The sequence below is a fragment of the Opisthocomus hoazin genome, chromosome 5 (assembly GCF_030867145.1).
Source record: "Opisthocomus hoazin isolate bOpiHoa1 chromosome 5, bOpiHoa1.hap1, whole genome shotgun sequence".
Lineage (NCBI taxonomy): Eukaryota > Metazoa > Chordata > Aves > Opisthocomiformes > Opisthocomidae > Opisthocomus > Opisthocomus hoazin.
The window spans coordinates 77,388,418-77,407,696 of NC_134418.1; the positions used below are offsets into that span (position 1 = coordinate 77,388,418).

Consider the following 19,279-nt stretch of genomic DNA (forward strand, 5'->3'; position numbering starts at 1 on the left):
TTCTGTGACAAATGGCTTTCAAATATGTTAGGTTTCTCTCAGAACTGCCGAAATTTATCCTGCGAAGCGTTCAGCAGCTATCTATGGTAAAAAGCTCCTTGTCGTATCATTCCATGCACATTGGCCATTCTCAGTTTCGTGTGAATGTTCGTCGTGATCTAAACATATAGAGTCAAGGGTGGGGCAGAAAAGTGGTCTATGCAAACAATAATAATGATGATACAAGTTAATCTTAAGTAAATGTAAAGATATAGTCTTTACATTGCTAACATCGTCTCCGTATACAGAGTCCTCTTTTGACTTTTCAATAATACATAGTGACACTTCTGTATGTACAACCTTGTTAGATACGATGCATTTTTCATAGTGCCATCAGCAGCAAAACTAATTGTATTCCATGTAAACAGAAAAAACGTTCTTCTGTTCAAGGAATAAATCTAAGTTGAAAAGACAAGGCTTATTGTTGGTGTATGCTTACTCAAAGCTTCTTGAAAAGTTAATAAAAGTGCAAAAATTAGTGTAGTCTTGTTCACAATAATTTAAGCAATTAAATATTCCAGTCGCTTTTAAATTCTCTTACCATTAGCCCTGTTGTTCTTGCATGTTTTACTCTTTCTTTCTATTAAGCAATATCCAGTAGATACTTCATAGTGAAAGTTTAGTTTGTTTTTCTGTTTGTTTTTGATAATGGACTTTGTGTGGGATAAAGTGTTGTGAGGCTGAAAAAATTGATTGGTATGGATGAACATGTAATTCAAGAAAGAGGTCTTTTGTTCACAAGAACCAGTAGTTATAGCACGAAATTCATACTTACAAATAGTTTAAGCAATGCCAGGTGTGATATGAGAAGGAATGCACAGTTCTCTAGTTATTACACATATTTTTAACGTTGTGCATGACATCACAGAGAGACCTATGCTTTAATGTTACTTTTTGCCATGTTACTTTTCCTATGATACCAATTATTTTAAGCATGTATGACAGGTAACTGGCATATTTATAGCTGTGAGGTTGCATCTCAGCAGGTTTTACCAGTAATACTGTGAACATGAAAATAGTATGTTAAGAATCTGTTCTATGGAAAAAGATATCATAGACATAGAAAATGTGCTAAACAACCTTTGACAAAAAACCCAGTCACTCCCGAGCTGAAGTACATAGTTTCTAAGTAATGACACTTTAAGATTAAAATGTTGCATATTCCAAGGCTGTCTTTCAAAACTGTTCCAATTTGCTGACAGGAGCTCTAGTGAATGTGCATCACTGTCAATAACCAAATGAATTAACAGCATGTTGTGGTTCTGTAGAGACCATATAGATATATTCCTGTTGCAATTAAATAAAAAATACATGCTTGTGTAGAGGGAGGTAAATCTTTATTGCTAATACACTTATGTTATTGGGTTCTACCGTGACAAGGGTATGAAATAATATATGTGCATAGAGCAGGCTGGTTTTGTCATGCAAGCAACAATCTGACATGTTTGTACAGAACAACGGGAGATGTAGTTATACGTAATCAAAGATGTAGAAAACTATAGATTTATACAAATATTTACACATAAATAACTAGTTATACATAACTATAGTATTTTATACATTTGTTCTATGCAAACTATTTCTATATAAACTATATGTATGATTATAGTTTTATATGTATGTAAAAAACTATAGTTATATATACATATATATATATTTTTGTATCTAACTATATGCTTTAAATTTTATTTGATTTTGTTCTCATATGAACTGTACCCGAGTGGATTTACCCAGACCCTAGAATTCTATTCTCACTGTGCCTTTCAGTTTTAGGGAGTTGTTTACATCAGAGCTTCTATTCCCCATACAAACACTGTGGTCTCTGATTCCTTGCATGGCTGGGATTATGGTAGCAAACTTGCTTACAACGGTAGGCTCTAAGGTCCATTCATTCATACTGAATGAGGCTGGTGCTGAGAACCTAGCACTATTTATTCTGCATAGACCTGCAACTCCTGGCTGTTTCCAATTCGTTTGTTACAAAAAACTTTGGATCAATTGTGCCAATGATCCAACTCAATAAACTAGTAAATAAAAATGCCCTACATGATCTTTGGCTCAGGACTCTTTCCAGCTATGTCTAGGGACGTGGCTCAAATACAATTTTTAGTTTCTGTGCCATAAATTGTTGTTTGTTAGATAACAACAGCAGCTCCACCTTACACTAGTTCCTTCTCGATTCGCAAACACTTGAGTCATTGTTACATGGAGGTTTTGAGAGCCCTTACCAACAAGGGTGGAGAGAGAATGTCTGTATAGAAAAACTCACCACTCCTTTTTACCATCTCAACATAAAAATGAGCGGGCAATCAGGTTCCAGTTTAGCGTCCTGAAACTGAAAACTATTGTTCTGGTGTACAAGATATTCTTCCCCAGTTTAAACTAACGTGTGGTTTCTCATAGATGTTAACATAGCAATGTAATCATTTGAGTTCCAAGTTAATAGACCTTTAATGTTGATAGTCAAAAAAATAGGATGTGATGGATCATTCCAGTGTTTCATCTGGCAGACAGCAGTAAAGTTTTATAAGCTTTTTTGAGTCACTTATACATAAAATAGCATTGACATTTTACCATCCCTGCGATTTTTGCATTTTCTCCATGGGATGAAAGGTTCCATCTCAGTACATATAATAAATTTTCCACTGACTTTGTGTGGGTGGTAAGCAAGAACCGGTATCTCTGGTGAACTGCTAGAAACTGATGCCATTGTCTAACCCTATGTGTCATGTCCCGTAATCATTCGGATCTATGGGAGACCTGCTGCCTCCTGGAAAGGCAGCTGAGGCCAGGCAACTGTACTGCTGCCCAGTTTCCTGGACTAGGTTCATTGTATATGACCTTCTGTTGTCTCCTTCCAGAAGCTAGTCAGGAGCAATTAGATGCAATTTCAGTTTTCTTGTTGAAGATTGGCAGTTCCACATTCTGATAGCAATAACTTCCTCTTCCTTTTCTTACACAGCAGTGCCTTTCAAAATGCTGGGATTCTTGTCCCGGGTCTGTTGTGAGAGTTTGTGCCTGAGCTGAACTACTACAGATTAACAGTTCAGTATTTTGATCACAAAATATCCTGATCACAACCTCTCTGCTCAGTGGTACGTTTCCCATTAAAACCAGCAGAATGATTAATCAGACTGATTTCGGTGAAACTGAAAAATTGCACATCTGAGCATCTCAGGAAGAGCTGATCAGGGATGAGCCTCCATTGCTGTTTGTTGGACTTTAACTGGCTGCTATTTTCAGTTTTCCTTCCCAAGTTTCTGAGTGCAGCACTCTTTGATCATGCTCCAGTAAATGAAGATCAGAGCATCAAAGGGAGTTAAATATGTTGGCAGTGAGTGTCACTGAGCTTGACTTTCAAGTGTGCAATGCTAGGAATATATTCAGAAATATGAGTTAAGTGAATCAGGACAGTTAGTCACCTAGAAATGGAATCATGAAGGGAAGAATTTTAAGCACAGAGTCAACTAAATCCACAAATAGGAAATATTGAAGGGAGCAGAGTAATAAGAATTCCTGCTTTTTCTTGAATTTAAATGTCTATTCCTGACGGCTGTGAAGTGATTGCTTAGAACTCATTAGCCCACCCTCCAGCGGTGGAAGATTAAATTTCTGCAACTGATAACTCATATAGAAAACACAAGGACAAAATTTAAGATTGTTGCCATAGATTTCTATACACTGATGTTTCAGGTTTGCCTTCCAGCTCCTTTGCTGTCTGGAGTTCAGAATTCCTGAACCTATGGTGCAGATATTCCGATTACACATACAGGAATAGTTACACACTCAGTCATGAAGTTAGACACAAGTCTGGTTATTGTGTATTTGGTTTTGTACTTGCTTATAACTAAAAGAAAAAACGCAAACACTGTAGTATTTGGGTCTGTATATGAACCAGAGGACTTAATGTTGCTGGTCTACACAAGCACAGAATTTTCACTTCACCCAGTTCTTAAACAAAATTTATGCCCACAAAAAGATGAAAAAAGGTAATGTGCAACACCTCTAAATGGGATCATAGAATGGTTTTGGTTGGAAGGGACCTTGAAGATCACCTAGTCCAAACCCCCCTTTCAAGGGCAGGGACACCTTCCACCAGACAAGGTTGCTCAGAGCTCCATCCACCCTGGCCTTGAACACTGCCAGGGAGGGGGCAGCCACAGCTTGTCTGGGAAACCTGTGCCAGAGCCTCACCACCCTCAGAGTAAAAAATTTCTTCCTTATATCCAGTCTAAACCTATTCTCTTCTAGTAGAAACCCATTACCCCTCATCCTGTTGCAACAGGCCCCGCTAAAATGTTTGTCCCCATCTTTCCTATAGGCCCTCTTCAGGCACTGGAAGGCCACAATAAGGTCTCCCTGTAGCCTTCTCTCCTCCACGCTGAACAGCCCCAACTCTCTCACCCTTTCCTCACAGCAGAGGTGCTCCAGCCCTCTGATGATTGTTGTGGTCTCCTCTGGCCCCGCTCCAACAGGTCCCTGTCTGCCCCGTGCTGAGGGCTCCAGAGCTGGACGCAGGACTCCCGGAGGGGTCTCACCAGAGCAGAGCAGAGGGGCAGAATCCCCTCCCTCGCCCTGCTGGCCACACTGGTGGGGATGCAGCCCAGGGTACGGTTGGCCTTCTGGGCTGTGAGTACACATTATTGGCTCATGTCCAGCTTTTCATCCACCAGTACCCCCAAGTCCTTCTCCTCAAGGCTGCACTCAATCCCTTCTCCACACATTTTGTGGTATAAAATCCCTATTAAATGTAGATTTATAGAGCCAGGTTCTCAAATGGTTTGAATCAATATTTTGGTAACTAGTCACCATACCTTAGTTTTTTTTTATATTGAGACTTTAGTTTTTCAGTACCTTGCCCCCCTCTATTGCTACAATTACATTTTAGTATTTAAGCTTCTTTCACTTTTATATTGATTATACAATCAAGATATTTATTCATTTTATATATGTCTGCACATTTTTTTTTTCATTTACAATCCAGGGCATAAACGTAGGGAGACATGTGTTGTGTCTCAGTACCATGTGGGAGAGTTTGCATTGCCTGTTGTTATCCAGTTTTGTGTTTACAGATAGACTATAGTACAGATTGTGGTATATGAACTATAGCAACTGTATTACAACATGCCAAATAGGTCGGTTTCAGCCAATTTGTAGTTAGCTCAGAGGATGTGATCTTGTGTAAGAAGATGACCACTTAGCAACCGCTTAGTAATGAAACAGCAAACAAATGAAACCTATACAAAGCAAGAAGATCCCAGACCTTAATACTACTATTGCTCCAAACTATCACGTGAGGGTTGGAGAACTTAGATTGTAAGGGTATAATTGCCCAGGGATTTCTTTGTTCGGGGTCCCTCTTCGAAGGCACTCAGATCAAGCTGTATCGCTATTACGAAGTGTTTTCATAAAGGAATCTATCTTCCGGCTAGTGTGGAAACCTAGAGTCGAGCCCTGTTATGATGGCTGGCATGTGTAATTTCCATAACACTCCTTTCTCCTCCTCTCCCCAGCTTTTATTGCTGAGCACAACCTCATGTGGTGTGGGATATCCCTTTGGCCAGCTTAGGTCTGCTGCCCTCTCCCAGCTTCTGGTGCACCCCCAGCCCACTCGCTGGTGGGGCAGCATGAGATGCAGAAGAGGTCTCAACACTGTGGAAGCACTGCTGAGCAATAGCTAAAACATCCCTGTGTTATCAACACTGCTTTGGTCACGAATCTAAAACACAGCCCCATACTAGTTACGATGAAGAAAATTAGCTCTATCCCAACCTAAACAAGTACACTACCATTATCTGGATCATACTGATGCCACTTCTTCTGATGCTTTGATCAGTCAGCCAAAAGTCTAACATTTAAAGAGAAAAAAACACAAAATGCTGAGCTTTTACACTTCACCTATTTTGCTTGAAATAAAAAAAATTACTGGTGAAATGCTCCTTCACACTACATTCTTAAAATGCTTAACGTACAGTGAAATGAAAACATTTTGTCACAGGAAAAAGTATTTACACAAATATAGGAAGTGTACATTTTTTTCACATTTGATCCATCATTGTAAGTTATTATTATCACTTGCAAAATCACCACATTATTAAAGGATCAGAGAAAAATTGTGCAGGCTTTTTGGATTCTTGTTTGAAAAGGAGTTCTAGGAGCAAAAAATTGTTGTGCAGTTCAAGACATATTGTATTATTTTTTCTTCCCTTTTTGGCAGACAGTACAGTGTGAACATAATTGGAATGTAAGAAAGATAAGAAAGAAACATGATTTTCAGATACTGTTGTTATTGGCAAGGGCTTTTTTCCATGTATCCATTTAATTTATTAATGCTCAGTCTTTATATGTGAAATACTCGGAAATTCCTGATTAAAACAGAAAATCTTTTTATACTTATCTTCAGCACACGGTAAGCATGTCGTGCTTATGACAAATACTGTCTGAAAATAGCTCTTTGTGTACATGCTAAGTGCCATTAGGTTTATTTTTCTTTAAAAAATAATCATTATCTTTTCCATATGTTTTATTTTTATTATTGTTGAATACATTGGCTTTGCAAAGCTATGGCAGAGGGATTTGTATTATATTTGCTGGTGCATACATCAACAAAATTGCTAAGTTGCAATTGAAAATTCACATAATCTGTGCTAAAGCTAGGACGACCTTTCTGTAAATTTTATATTAAATTCTCAGGACACATGATCAGTTTTCCACAGCAGCAGAAAGGAAAAAATCTTTTCATGTGTGACCTGCAGGAACGAAATGTGAAAGTAAATGAGGTACAATGAACATGGGTCTCCAAAATGCTGTTTTTACATTTAGTATTCAACATACAATCAACACTTCCATATGGTTCAAACAAATAAAATTGCATTTTACAGTGTAGTAACATGTCAGTCCAGCAGCAGCTATAATAAATATTTTATTACAGATAATCTGCATCTTATTTAGACTTTAGGAAAGATACACAGTTTATGAACACATTGTATGCCACAATGCAAAGAGGAAAATAATGGTACAGATAATCATCTAATGTTTTGATTTTTTAAGTTACTGTGGTATTTTGTAATAATAATTAAACATTTAAAAAATAAAAATATGTTTGATGACCAGTTCCTCCACAATCTATTCTCATTGCAGATTCCTGGATCATTGGAGACCCACCAGCATAACACCACATAGAAAGCTGAAGGTAAGATGAAACATCCTACAGCCTCAAGCTCTGGTGGCACCCCGTATGTTGCACTGGTGCTTTTTGAATGACACACAGTTGTCTAAATGACAGAATAGAGCAAACTACAACATTACTGTAGGCCAGTATGTTCTACTGACTTACTCGCTATCAATAATTTATGCTGCTGTATCTAATTTACTGTTGTTGCAAAAACAGTGTAGGTCAAAATACAAAATGGGATAAATTCACATAGCACCAACTTTAACAGCTGTATGTATTTTGTCCAAGAAGGAATATCCAGGGTGATAAATTCTCTACTGTTACCAGACTTATCAAGAATAGAACATAATTGAATAAGTAATGAAATTCTCAGAATGAATTATTAAATTTCTTGTGAGAGTTCTCAACTTTCCGCAAAAACTGCTCTTGCCTACATATGCCGTATTGTGATGCTTTTTAATAATGCCCCTCTTTAATAATTTGCAAATGTCATTTGTATCTGTGACCTCAACTCAGCTGAAAGCACATAAGGTACCGGAGCTCTGAAATGGCAGCGGTTGGTGCCTGCTTGGAAGTGTTTGTATTTGGAGGCGATCTGGCTGTGAGCAAACCTTACTCTGCCCGATCAGTACTTAAATAGCAACTCTACTTTATTGAACAAGTACCTGGGTTTCTGGGGTTTTTTTTCCGCTTTGGTTTTAGCTCAGTGATTTTCCTCAATGGTAACCAAAGTCAAGTAATTTAAAGCTTGTGAACCTCACAAAAAGGGTTCATTTAAAACCATATTCTGCATCTTGTGACACCAAATGGAAAGTGTGTTCTTCTGTATGACTACAAAAGATTTTAGAACAGTGATCAGATACGCGTTCTGCTCATTAATGTTTGTACAGTATCCTGCTTTAAAAGAGCTACAGTTTCCTAGAGCAAGTCATTCAGAATTCGACTACACTCTTCAAGTTTAATGGGTTGAGCTCTTTGAGTTCCCCTACCTCCTCCTGATTGATGGTTTGTTTCTTCTTTTAATACAAAATTCAGTAAAATTTCCCACAGTGAAAAGGGTCTTTTAATTATAAAACACCAGCATGTGGGAATGATTCAATTTACACATCAGAAAAGTTCAGTTACTTGACCATAATTTATTTTTTGTGCTGATCATTTACAGACCACAGATTCTTCTTTTTTTTTCCCCTCTCTCTCTCCCTGCCTTGCTTGCTCTCTCTCCATGTAAAAGAATAAAAAATCTCAATAACCTGGAAAAGGCTTTAGATATTATTTCATTCAGTCACCAGAACTAGAGTCTTCATTATCAGACTTTTTTTACTGGCTTTTATCCCTTTCTCATTTTCTAGCTACATTGTCATATTTAATTTAGATGTGTTCTGTAATTGCTGAGTAATACAGTTTTTTCTTGAATCTGACAAAGGGACAGTGTAAGTAAGGAGGGGCAGCGTATTTCACTCATGGAACTATGAACATAAGAGATACTACCTAAAAAAGATATTTGCAGTTCTAATGTTCAATGCAACACAGCTGACTGCTGTGACCTCCTTCAGTAGCCCTCTCCAGCACTTTAACTTGTCTCCTGTGCGGGGATAATGAAGCTCTATAATTTTTTTTTTTAAGGCTTAATTAATTAATACTGAAATAGAGGTCTAGACGGAATGGAAAATTTCCACGTACTTCCTCTATGCAGTATTAGTCTTCTTTATTGTTTTATTTTCAGAACATAGCTTAGGACTTGCATTGGTAGCTGTAGCAGATTTTAATGACAGATCTTTGTAGATTCTGGATGTGATTTTCCTAGCAAAATCAAAAAAAAAAATCTTACTTTGCACTTAGTATGGGCATAAGAGAAATAAGCTGTAAAAATGTCCAGAATACCATTTTTACAGGTAGTTTTAAATACATTCACAGAAATGTTCTGGTATTTATTTTGGTTTTAATCAAATGTGTCTTATGACTGAGAACTGTTAGATTATATTATGCTCATTTTAGAATTAAAAAGTACTTGTACAGAATTGTAGGTATGTATCATTTATTCTAGGTATTTTGGTATTCAGCTGGGTACCTAATGATATATGTTCGGTGGCTGTTTGTTGCAATATGCATACAAAGGCAATGTCCATGCTACCGAAATACACCGTTGCTACTTCTTTGCTTTTTTAGCATTTAATTTAGTCTGTTTTCCACTTTGTAAGGGATGTATGAATGCTACTTTACTAAAATATGTTATACTTGAGGCAGCAGGACAGTTCTTCAAATTCTTTTCAGCTATTTCAAAGATGCTCCTCCTCTACCCTGGACTAAGCATTTAAACTAAAATAGCCAACATGAATGCGTGTTTTGTAGTATCCCTATAAGATTGAAACTGAAAAGCTGTTTTTGTTATATCCATACCTGCTGCTGTTTGGGTATGCTTTTATGTAGAAACACAAATGTATCCCTGGATAAGACTTCTGAGCTGAAACTAGCATGTGCTTGTAAAACTGACCAACGTAAGATGTGAGCTTCCATTGCCTGTTTAGCCATTACAGGCTAAAGGAAGCCAGTAATTCTACCAGTTTGATTTTACAAATTTAGTTTTCCACCACTGCAGCTTTCACTAATTCACCTGCACCTTACTGTGCTCAAATCTTTCTCGGTAAAGGGAACTCAGAGCACACAGGGACAGCAATAGTCAAGATCAATGAATACAGTAACAGATCTTTCCACTTCTTATTAACATTTATGCAAACATACATCTTAATACTGTAGTATGCTCAGCATTTATTTCTAAAAGCTAATTTTTAAAATTCTTTATGATCTCTGAATAAGATTATATCTTCCATCTGACTGGCATGTTGTGCTGAGTAAATACTTACATACCTGATCTCACAAATATTCATATGGAAGATGGATTGCACTTTTCTTACACAAAAGTAGCGTTGGATATATATAGATAATCTGTGTTTTGGTTTAATCTTTTTTTTTTTTCTGAAAGCCATCAGTTAATTGAACTCCTCTGTTTTACTACATCAGTACACCTGAGCCATGAATAGGCAGCGTTTTCAGATGGCTCCCAAGGCTGATACCCTATTCAAACATTGTGTGTCCTGAAAGATGCGACCAGTTGGTCACTACTGATGCTGCTGGTGCGGTCGGAGTCCTGTGATGATGTGTCTGGTTCTTCTTGGCCTTTTTTGGTATTTCCCATAACGACTTCCAGGTCTGTTTCATTTACCAAGTAAGCCCTGTAGCAGTTCTCAGTAGGTCTGTGTTCCTACAGCTGTCAACAGTTTGCAATAGTGTAAGTCCTCAGCAGATCTCAACTATAGCTATAAAAAACCCATATGGTCCTGGTGTCAGGAGGGTCTCTACTGAAATAAAATTTAAATACTTTTAAACCCTTTACTTCCAGACCATTATGTTATGACTATTTACTTCTCTAAACAATAAGCAAAAATCAATAAACTTGTACAAAACTTACTAATCTTGGTGGTGAATGAAAGTCTTTCCTCACAATTTTTATCATGACATTTTTAATGATCGTTTATTTTCAACTCCTCCTCTGTGGCTTCAGTACTAACAGTTTGCTTAAATTTGTATTCATGACAGTCAAATCGTGTTGTACACTGTGTTAAAGGTTGGTATTTCAGTAGAGGTTTCTGTATTTAATAGATGGCTTAATGATACAGTTTTGTGGCAGAAGATATTATTGTCATAACTTTTTTCTTTTTTGTTTTTTTCTTTTCCTTTCATGACAATGTATACAAGGGTGTTGAGCGTCAGTAAGACTGCAATGTTCTCACCCAAATTCAAAGAGCTTATGGCTTCCGCTGTGTTGTATATATTTTTGGACATCCATGGAATTTTTCATTTAGTAAACAGGGATACAGTGACTTAGCGTCTCCTGTTCTAACTCAATTCTGTCTATGCACTAAATGTTAACAGCATCTCGAGTCCTTGCGTTGTTGATACAGGAATCAGAGCTGAATTCCCAGCTGATAGTAGGCCCACCTCCCTAGTATTGCACTTTTGGGGTGTTTTTATTTTTTTTTTACAGCTATGCATCTCTATGATTACTGTTTAAATATTGATATGATTTGATCAGAGGGCTGGAACACCTCTTCTGTGAGGAAAGGCTGAGAGAGTTGGGGCTGTTCAGCCTGGAGAAGAGAAGACTCCAGGGAGACCTAATTGCAATCTTCCAGTACCTGAAGGGGGCCTATGGGAAAGATGGGGACAAATGTTTTAGCAAGGCCTGTTGTGATAGGACAAGGAGTAACGGTTTTAAACTAAAAGAAGGCAGATTTAGACTGGATATAAGGAAGAAATTATTTACTCTGAGTGTGGTGAAACACTGGAATGGGTTCCCCGGAGAGGTGGTCGATGCCCCCTCCCTGGAAACATTCAAGGCCAGGTTGGACAGGGCTTTGAGCAACCTGATCTATTTGAAGTTGTCCCTGCTCACTGCAGGGTGACTGGACTAGATCACCTTTAAAGGGCCCTGCCTCCTCCCCGTTACTATCAAATCTTTGTCAGGCTACCTGTATTTATGAGCTGTAGAGAGGCATGCCAGTGGAAATATTTTTTCAAGTTGTCCTCAATAGAATTAAAATGTGTCATACTCAGTCATGAAACTATCATCTTCTCATGGCAATCAGTCAGTCAGTTATGGAGACCTGCATTATTGGATGGATGTTTTTATGTTTCCAGACACCTCTAGCATCTTTACACAACATTGCACTGTTCGGCTTATTAGTTGTAAATCTGAGAAATGAGTTCTCAAAAAAAATAGCTTAGCCACCAGTAGGCAGTGGCAAAGATGAGGCTGATATCTTCTCTGCCATCAAAGCTGAGGGCCTGGTCTGAAGTCCTGAGCTGTAAATCAAGTTAGCCTGGGAGTCAAAGGCCTGAATTCCTGGGCTTAATTGCCTTTCTGTACAGACTACTTCTCAGTCTTCCCATTCAAAATCCAAGGATAGGGTTAGTGATGGTGCTAGTTCCTCTATTTAGAAAATTGTTTCCTTGAAAGTAGAATAGCTTGTTTCTAGGTCCTTCTCAAAACTACGTATCTTGCCTCTGAGCGGTAGCCCTGAAGACCAGCCACAAAATGGCATCAGGAGAACCGATCACTATTCGGCCCAGTGCTTTGTGTAAATAGTTCTGGATGGATGGACTAAAGCCAGGATTCTCCTCTCCTGGTAAAATTCCACAATTTTCTGCTATGCTTATCAAGCGAAATTTCTCTTTCTCTAATATTTTTAGTCATCAGGAATTCAGTGTACCCCCAGTGTACAGCCCCTCTTTAAAACCTCTGCTTGAAATGTATTAATTTATTAATTCAACGTTTCAAGCCAATAAAGATATTAAAGCTGTTAAATTTGAGTCTGTTATCATTACAATCAACATCATACATTTAATCAGAAGTGGCCAGCGCTGTTTGATCTGTAATGAGCTCAATTTTGTCAAGCTATTAAGCAGTTCCTGAGCAGAACTATCTTAACCTGCTTAATAGCAGAATAAAGTGAAGAGATGCCTGCTTTGTACAGCTCAGATGGCCTCAGGTGGAAACTGACTGCTAAAACACATTCCTATTTTGCCACATGAGTAAGATCCTGAATCCCTTGGGATTCCAGCAGAAAGTGGAAGCTAGCCCTTACTCTTGAGCCTCAGCGCAGCCTGCTGGCACAGCCACAAGCAAGAGATAGTAGCTATGGAGTTAGTGCTCTGTTTCATCTAGGCAGGGCTGAACCTATGCATACAGGTCACCAAGTGTCTCGGTATGAAGTGTTCTGGGAAATACATATATTGTAGACATGGCACTTAGAGACAAGGTTTAGTGGTGGGCTTGGCAGTGTTAGGTTCACAGTTGAAGTCCATGATCTTACAGGTCTTTTCCAACCTAAATGATTCTGTGATTCTATAATTTATGTTTTTTTAAATCTGAAAGTATGAAAACTTACCTTTGTCCTTAGGAATCATTTCTGCCTTCATTGATAGGGTTCTCCCTTGGAGCATTTGCAGAGACAACAGGCAAAATCATGGATTCCTTTTCAGAGTACAGAGCAATGGAAAAAACACTGTGTCTCGGGAGGTGCTATGTTGGTACAATCCAGCATTTTCAGTACTGCCTTTTAGGACCCTTTACCGTTCGGCAAAACTTGCTTTTAGTTCTACAGCTTGTTGATATTAACAGAGATATTGTTCAACCCAGAAGCAGAGAGTAAATATCCCAGGTGATAAATTCTAGAAAATACTGTCATTGCTGGTCTGTAAAAATTGTATACTACCTGGATAGTAGAATAGTAATATCCTACTTTCTATGTAGAAAACCAAGTTCTTGTTTCAGGAAATATGTTTACAATTAAATAGAAGTTGTTTTTTTCAGATATCATGAATACATCTGAACTAATTAGGGTGTGGGTGTATTGAGTAGCTCATTAGATAAAAAAGAGCAGGGACTTTTCCTTTAATAAGTCTCCTTTTTTTGTTGCTTTTGTTTTGCTCATACTGTTATCACTCGCATGCCAAAAAAGAAGCAAAAAAAGTGAAGATTTTGTTGGTTGCTCAAGCAAAATGTTAAATAATGTTGACAGTCAGTTTCACTTTTGCAGCATGCTAATAACATGTCCAAAAGTAGTCCAGGTGATCCTTTGAGTTGCCACAAGTATTGCAGCCCTGTTATTTTAAAATGCTCAATTATTTTTGAGCCACTGAACTATTGTTTCAAAAAGCATTTTGTTATTTCCCTTCAAGAGGCTACAAATCTTTTCTTGTGGTTTGTTATGGTTCTTTGAACTACCTTTTAGGGCTAATTTGTGATAGATTTTGTACTGTGATTTTTATATTTAGTCTACTGAATCCATCTAACCTGAATAGCCCGAGGGAGATAAGTCAGGAAGCATAGAAACCAAGTAAACCTGAGGCTGGTACTTCAAGCTGAACCAGAAGCTAGTATAACTCAATTTGTCAATGAGAATTTTTCTTGAAAGAACAAAGAACTTGATTTTTTTTTTTCAGTGTTCTGCCTTTACATTTATAAGTTGTGATTTCTGCATGTTTCGTGCAAAATACCAGGATATGAGTTTCTGCTGGTTTGAAGTAGAGTTTAGCGATCCCTATATAAGGGGTGGAGTTTCCTGAAACTGAGATTTGACCTCCAGATCTACTCTGATGAGGTTCTGAAGAGGCTTGAGACATTTCCTTTAGTTAATAGCGATAGAAAGGGACGTTTTCATGCATGCTGCTCATCTGAATTGATGGCAAACTGGTCTCAGGTTCAGTTGTCATCCATATCTTTTCTCCAGCACTTGACAGATATCGAGAAGCGGCTGTGCACTGCCTCGGTATGCTTGAGGCTACTGTACAAATTATGTACATCAAAAAACTTAGTTTAACATTATAGTAAGACAGGCAGAAAGGTGAGCAGAAGCTTTATCGTTGTCAGTAAGATGATCATTGATCTGGTTGTCTATTAATGGGAAAACACCAAGCAAGGACAAATCATTTGAATGCCACAAGTCAGTGAACCAGGTGGAACTCATTCTAGATTAGGGAACTGGTTGGTTATACATAGACTTCCCAAGAATTGTTCAGTCGTATCTAAATTAATAGCAAGTGCCAAATTCCAGGTGTGGAAAACAGATGTAAGACACAGGCTCCATGTTAAAATTTTAATTCACTTGATAATAGCTGTGTCAGAGACCATAAAACAGTGTAAAATACATGCTTCATTTATTCACTTGTTATCAGTCACGTGGATAATGCTCTTTGTACAGAAGTAGGGATCCTTAACGGGATCCTCCCGAATTTTGGGAAAGACTCCAAAAATTACAACTCCAGCACATGTGAAGGTGAATGGGAGGCCTGAGGTACACCATACACAGTCCAATTCCAATTTGTTTTTTTTCAGTAAAACTTTGATACGTACTATTTCACATCCCTTTTGTCAGCAACAATGTTAACTACGCTGGTTTTTTAAATAAAAAATTTAACAAGTGAAGGATTGTATTCCTCTAGTCTGCTCGCTACACAGTTGACAAAGGTAGTTATGTGTTTAGTCACTGAGACTGAACCTGATATAAAACGCAATGCAAGCTGCCTTACACAAATATCTAACAGATACGGTAACTGTGCCTGAGTCCAGGAGCTCCAGGTGTGATTTTGGAGACTTCGCAAGTGTTCCTATTACTGAGTACATATCTATCATGTGGAAAAAAAGGTCTAATCTCAGCTGCAAATGCTGAGAATTACATGTCATTTCCCTTCGAGCAATAAATGCTCCTTTGTCTATCTGGGTTTTTTGTATGTTCTTCACAATAATTCCTAACAGTGCTGCTCTATGTCATTAAAATATCAAAATCTAATAAGTCAGCTGGCAATAAATGGAAAAAATAGAAACCCATAGCAAAGATTAGTGATGTCTAAAAGTGGTTTATGGGTCCTAGTGGGATTCCTCCTTTTTTAACAACAAAGTGCAGAGTGAAAGAATATGCACAGCTTACTTTGTCTTCCTATTTCTTTTGATCTGAAAGAACAATCAGATAAGGCTGATTTCTGAAGACTGTTCAGAATGAACAGATTTCAGTTGCCCCCAGTGATAACCATCATTGTCAACAGGAGGCATTGCAGGTACTGACACTAGAGCCTTAAATGTTCAGATACTGCACATTTTATCTTTTATTTTAAAAACTACTGCTGGGAACTCTCTTTATAGAATGCAATGGATGATGAGTATTTAGAAGAAGAATGAACCCTGAAGGAGAATAAAGCCCAAGCCTCAGAGACTGTCAGCGAACACCAGAAGGACAGAATAATTTAAGGTTAAGGTGGGGAATTTCATGCACACAGAAAACCTGAAACTGTGGAAAAAGGAAGGATAGAACTCGGGAGTTACAGGCTACAAAGCCAAAATTAGAAGAATTTAGAGGCCCTGTCCTAATAGGCATTTGTCCAGATTAGTGAATGGGTAGGCACTCAGTCAGAGTTCGACAGAACTAAGCGCCTTTGCATAGGGAAAGCTCAGAACTGGAATACGTTGAAGTGTTGAAAATCAAAGTTGAGGTATCTGGATTAAACCAGTGTACAGAAATGCTAATTGCTGCCTTCTGTAAACCGTGTCATTTAACAAGTGCTATCCGTCCCTGTAACACTCAAGCTTCAGCTCTCAATTTTTGAAGAAAATATTGATTTTTGGCACAGTGTGACAAGTTGCATTTTACATGACTTATACATTGTACAAAGTTCACTGAACGTGGCACAGTGTTACGCAGTGTATTATGAAAACTGATTGTTTACAAATGTAAATGTATTTATGTTGTTCTGATTTAAGGGTATTTACGCCCTGCCTGCTGCACAATGATGATGATTATTTGTTAAGTTAGTAGTTATCTGTCTTTATGATTATCTAAGTTAGTAATTGATAGCTTCATGGACCTCAAGACCAGCATAAAATACACTAGTACCACTCATCAAGGACAACTAATTTTGAATGAGCAGACACAAATGAATTCATAATTGGGGGGGGGGGGGGGGGGGAATGCTTATCACTGCACTACAGTTTAAAAATTCACCTGCAAAATTCATGTTATTCCTTATCTAGTCTGCCTTCAAATAGCTTGCTCTGTCTACTAAACCCAGATATGGCATTCAAACACTTTGTCTCCAGTCACTCCACTGGTGCTGTTGTTGCTTTCATGGGTTTTGGATAAAGTCCTTCATCTGTTTTTACACTCATACCTGGGGCAAAGTTTATCAATTATGCAGAGTTTCCAAAGATCGTGACTAATAGAAGCTCCGTTGCCAGCTGTGTCCCCCTGACATACGTGAGAAATATGGAATTACTAGAGATTGACTCAAACCATGCTGACATTTATGAGCACATGGGCACATGGTTTAAATCTAAGGAAGTCTTAGAATTATTTAATTTTTTCTAGTGTCTGACAAGGCTTGAGTAGAAGGTGGTGAATCTTGCAGACCAGTAGGTTTTTCCAAGGTGTTGACACAGCAAATGCAGGTGCCGATGTGTTGATGGCTGGGTCTATGATTGTAAATGTTTGCGGGTAGTAAAGAAGAAAAGTCAAAACATACATGTGAAAGTCGCAGACACTGAGAAGTGTAGCTAGAGGTCTCTTCTCTTCTTCCTCCCCTCCGTTATCTTGGGTTATTTCTTGATCGCTTCACCAGTTTCTACCTGTGTGGGGAGTGCATGGTTTTTAGGACACATTCAGTTTGTCCCTTTGGGTTGGTTTTAGCTACAGCCACTCTTGACGCCAGGCCACCCACTTTCCTGAGCATACAGGAATGCCTTCTTTTTTTTTCCCCTGAGTTTCCTTTACTGGTCAGTCACTGCCAGTTCTTCTGACCTGCAAGGAAAATATAATGCCATAACTTTCCTGTGTATCCCTCAAAACTGATGAAAGTCTTTCTGCAGGAAGATCAGGGCAAGTAAAGTTAGGAAGCACCAGATGACTTTTGGGCAGCTCCGTGTGTGTCTCTCTGGCATTCATTTTTATCACCACCCAGCAGGGATATCTGTTAGATAATGTTCCAGGAACACAGTTTTACACAGATCTGTGCATAATGTGAACATCACTGCTTTGCACGCTGCACAGAAAGGGTTGCAGTGACGGCAGGTGTGGAATATGACTGCTCAGTTATGTACCCTGAAACAAATTTTTAAAATGAAAATGTAACATACCAGGTGCAAAAAAGTTGAACAAATATCAGTGTGGTTTATTGTATTTTACTAAACAGTTTCTAATTAGATGTGCATGGCATGAAGGCAATGGAAAAAAACTGCATAGAAAACATGTGTTGCAAATACCTGTAAACTTTAAGATGGGCTCTAGGTTACACTGAGTTTGATTTGTGGTAGTGAAACACATATTAAACATAGAGGCACTTAAGCTCTAAAACCAATGAGAGTGTCCTCTTTAAGTAAGCATAATCCAAATGCGAGCCAGCTGGGCCCTGCAGAATTTTGACCAGATTTGTGTATATTGGGCAGATAAGCATGACCGTGGCTCTGGTGTCCTCTACTTCTAGCAAACATGCACCAATAGGTAACTGGAGAGTGAAATCATGCTGTGGGCTTATATAAAACCAGAGAGCTCCATTTCCCTTAAAACTATGTAGACCGAAAATCTGATGCACAAGAAAAACATATTTTTCGCATATATCTTCCCCTAAAAATGCAAAAGATCTCTTTATACTTCGTGCAGCAAGTTTTTGTCATAGGCACTGATCTGAAAGCCCACCTTGCTGATTTTTTTCATGACTCAAATACCTGCACATTGCTTTAATTTTTATGTAAAGTTACACAGTGGTGACCTATTCCATAGCCCTTCTATGATGGGGCAGTATGAAAACCTTTCTTTCCTTGCCTACCGAAGAAATCATTGGGGTTAAATGACAGGGCTCTACCAGTGATTTGCCTGTCACAGAGAACTGTAAATTGCAGCCTGTCTCCAGGATAGTGTTTAGGCGCGTTCTGAGATTAATGGTTTTGCATAGACACTTTGGACCTCAAATGATTTTGAGATAAGCTCCATCAAGAAGATTCTTCCAGCTTGAACTCAACTGAAAGTGCTCTGTATTTTAGCTACATTTACATGAAACTTTGTTGGTATGGAACAGACAGTATCTGATATAAAAATGAAATGGTGTCTCTTGTGTTCCAGGCTACATAAAAATTTTCACCTCCAGCTTAACTCTTTGTGACAGATTTCTTTTTTTATGGTAGTTCTTAACACTTTCAAATAACAGACAGCAATGAGACACCTTATTTAAATGATTGAGCAGCCCACATCTTTTTTCTTAAAGGAGCATAGCTTGGAAGGAAAGGTCTGTATCCTAAATTTACAGATGAGGAAGCTAGATAAGGTATACACACCACCTGGGAAAATATCTCTGTTTGAGAACGTGGTAATTCATTCACTTTTCAGAACCTCAACTGATAATTGATATGTGTTCTTCAGTGAATGAGATATGATTCAGGAACTCTACATTCAGACAAAGGTAATAATAAGGTTTTGATTTTAATGTGGTAAAGAGAAAATGTTTGTCAGAAAAATGCAACAAAAG

General features: G+C 38.2%; 1 protein-coding gene across 17 annotated transcripts in view; it reads left to right on the forward strand.

Moving 5' to 3' along the window:
• TENM3 (teneurin transmembrane protein 3) overlaps window positions 1-19,279 on the forward strand; it is a 1,446,905-nt gene that overhangs the window by 955,118 nt on the left and 472,508 nt on the right. For all 17 annotated transcript variants that reach the window (XM_075421787.1, XM_075421794.1, XM_075421795.1 and 14 more), the window contains one exon: window positions 7,180-7,231. The gene's annotated coding sequence lies outside the window, so the exon portion shown is untranslated. The remainder of the gene's footprint in view (window positions 1-7,179; window positions 7,232-19,279) is intronic.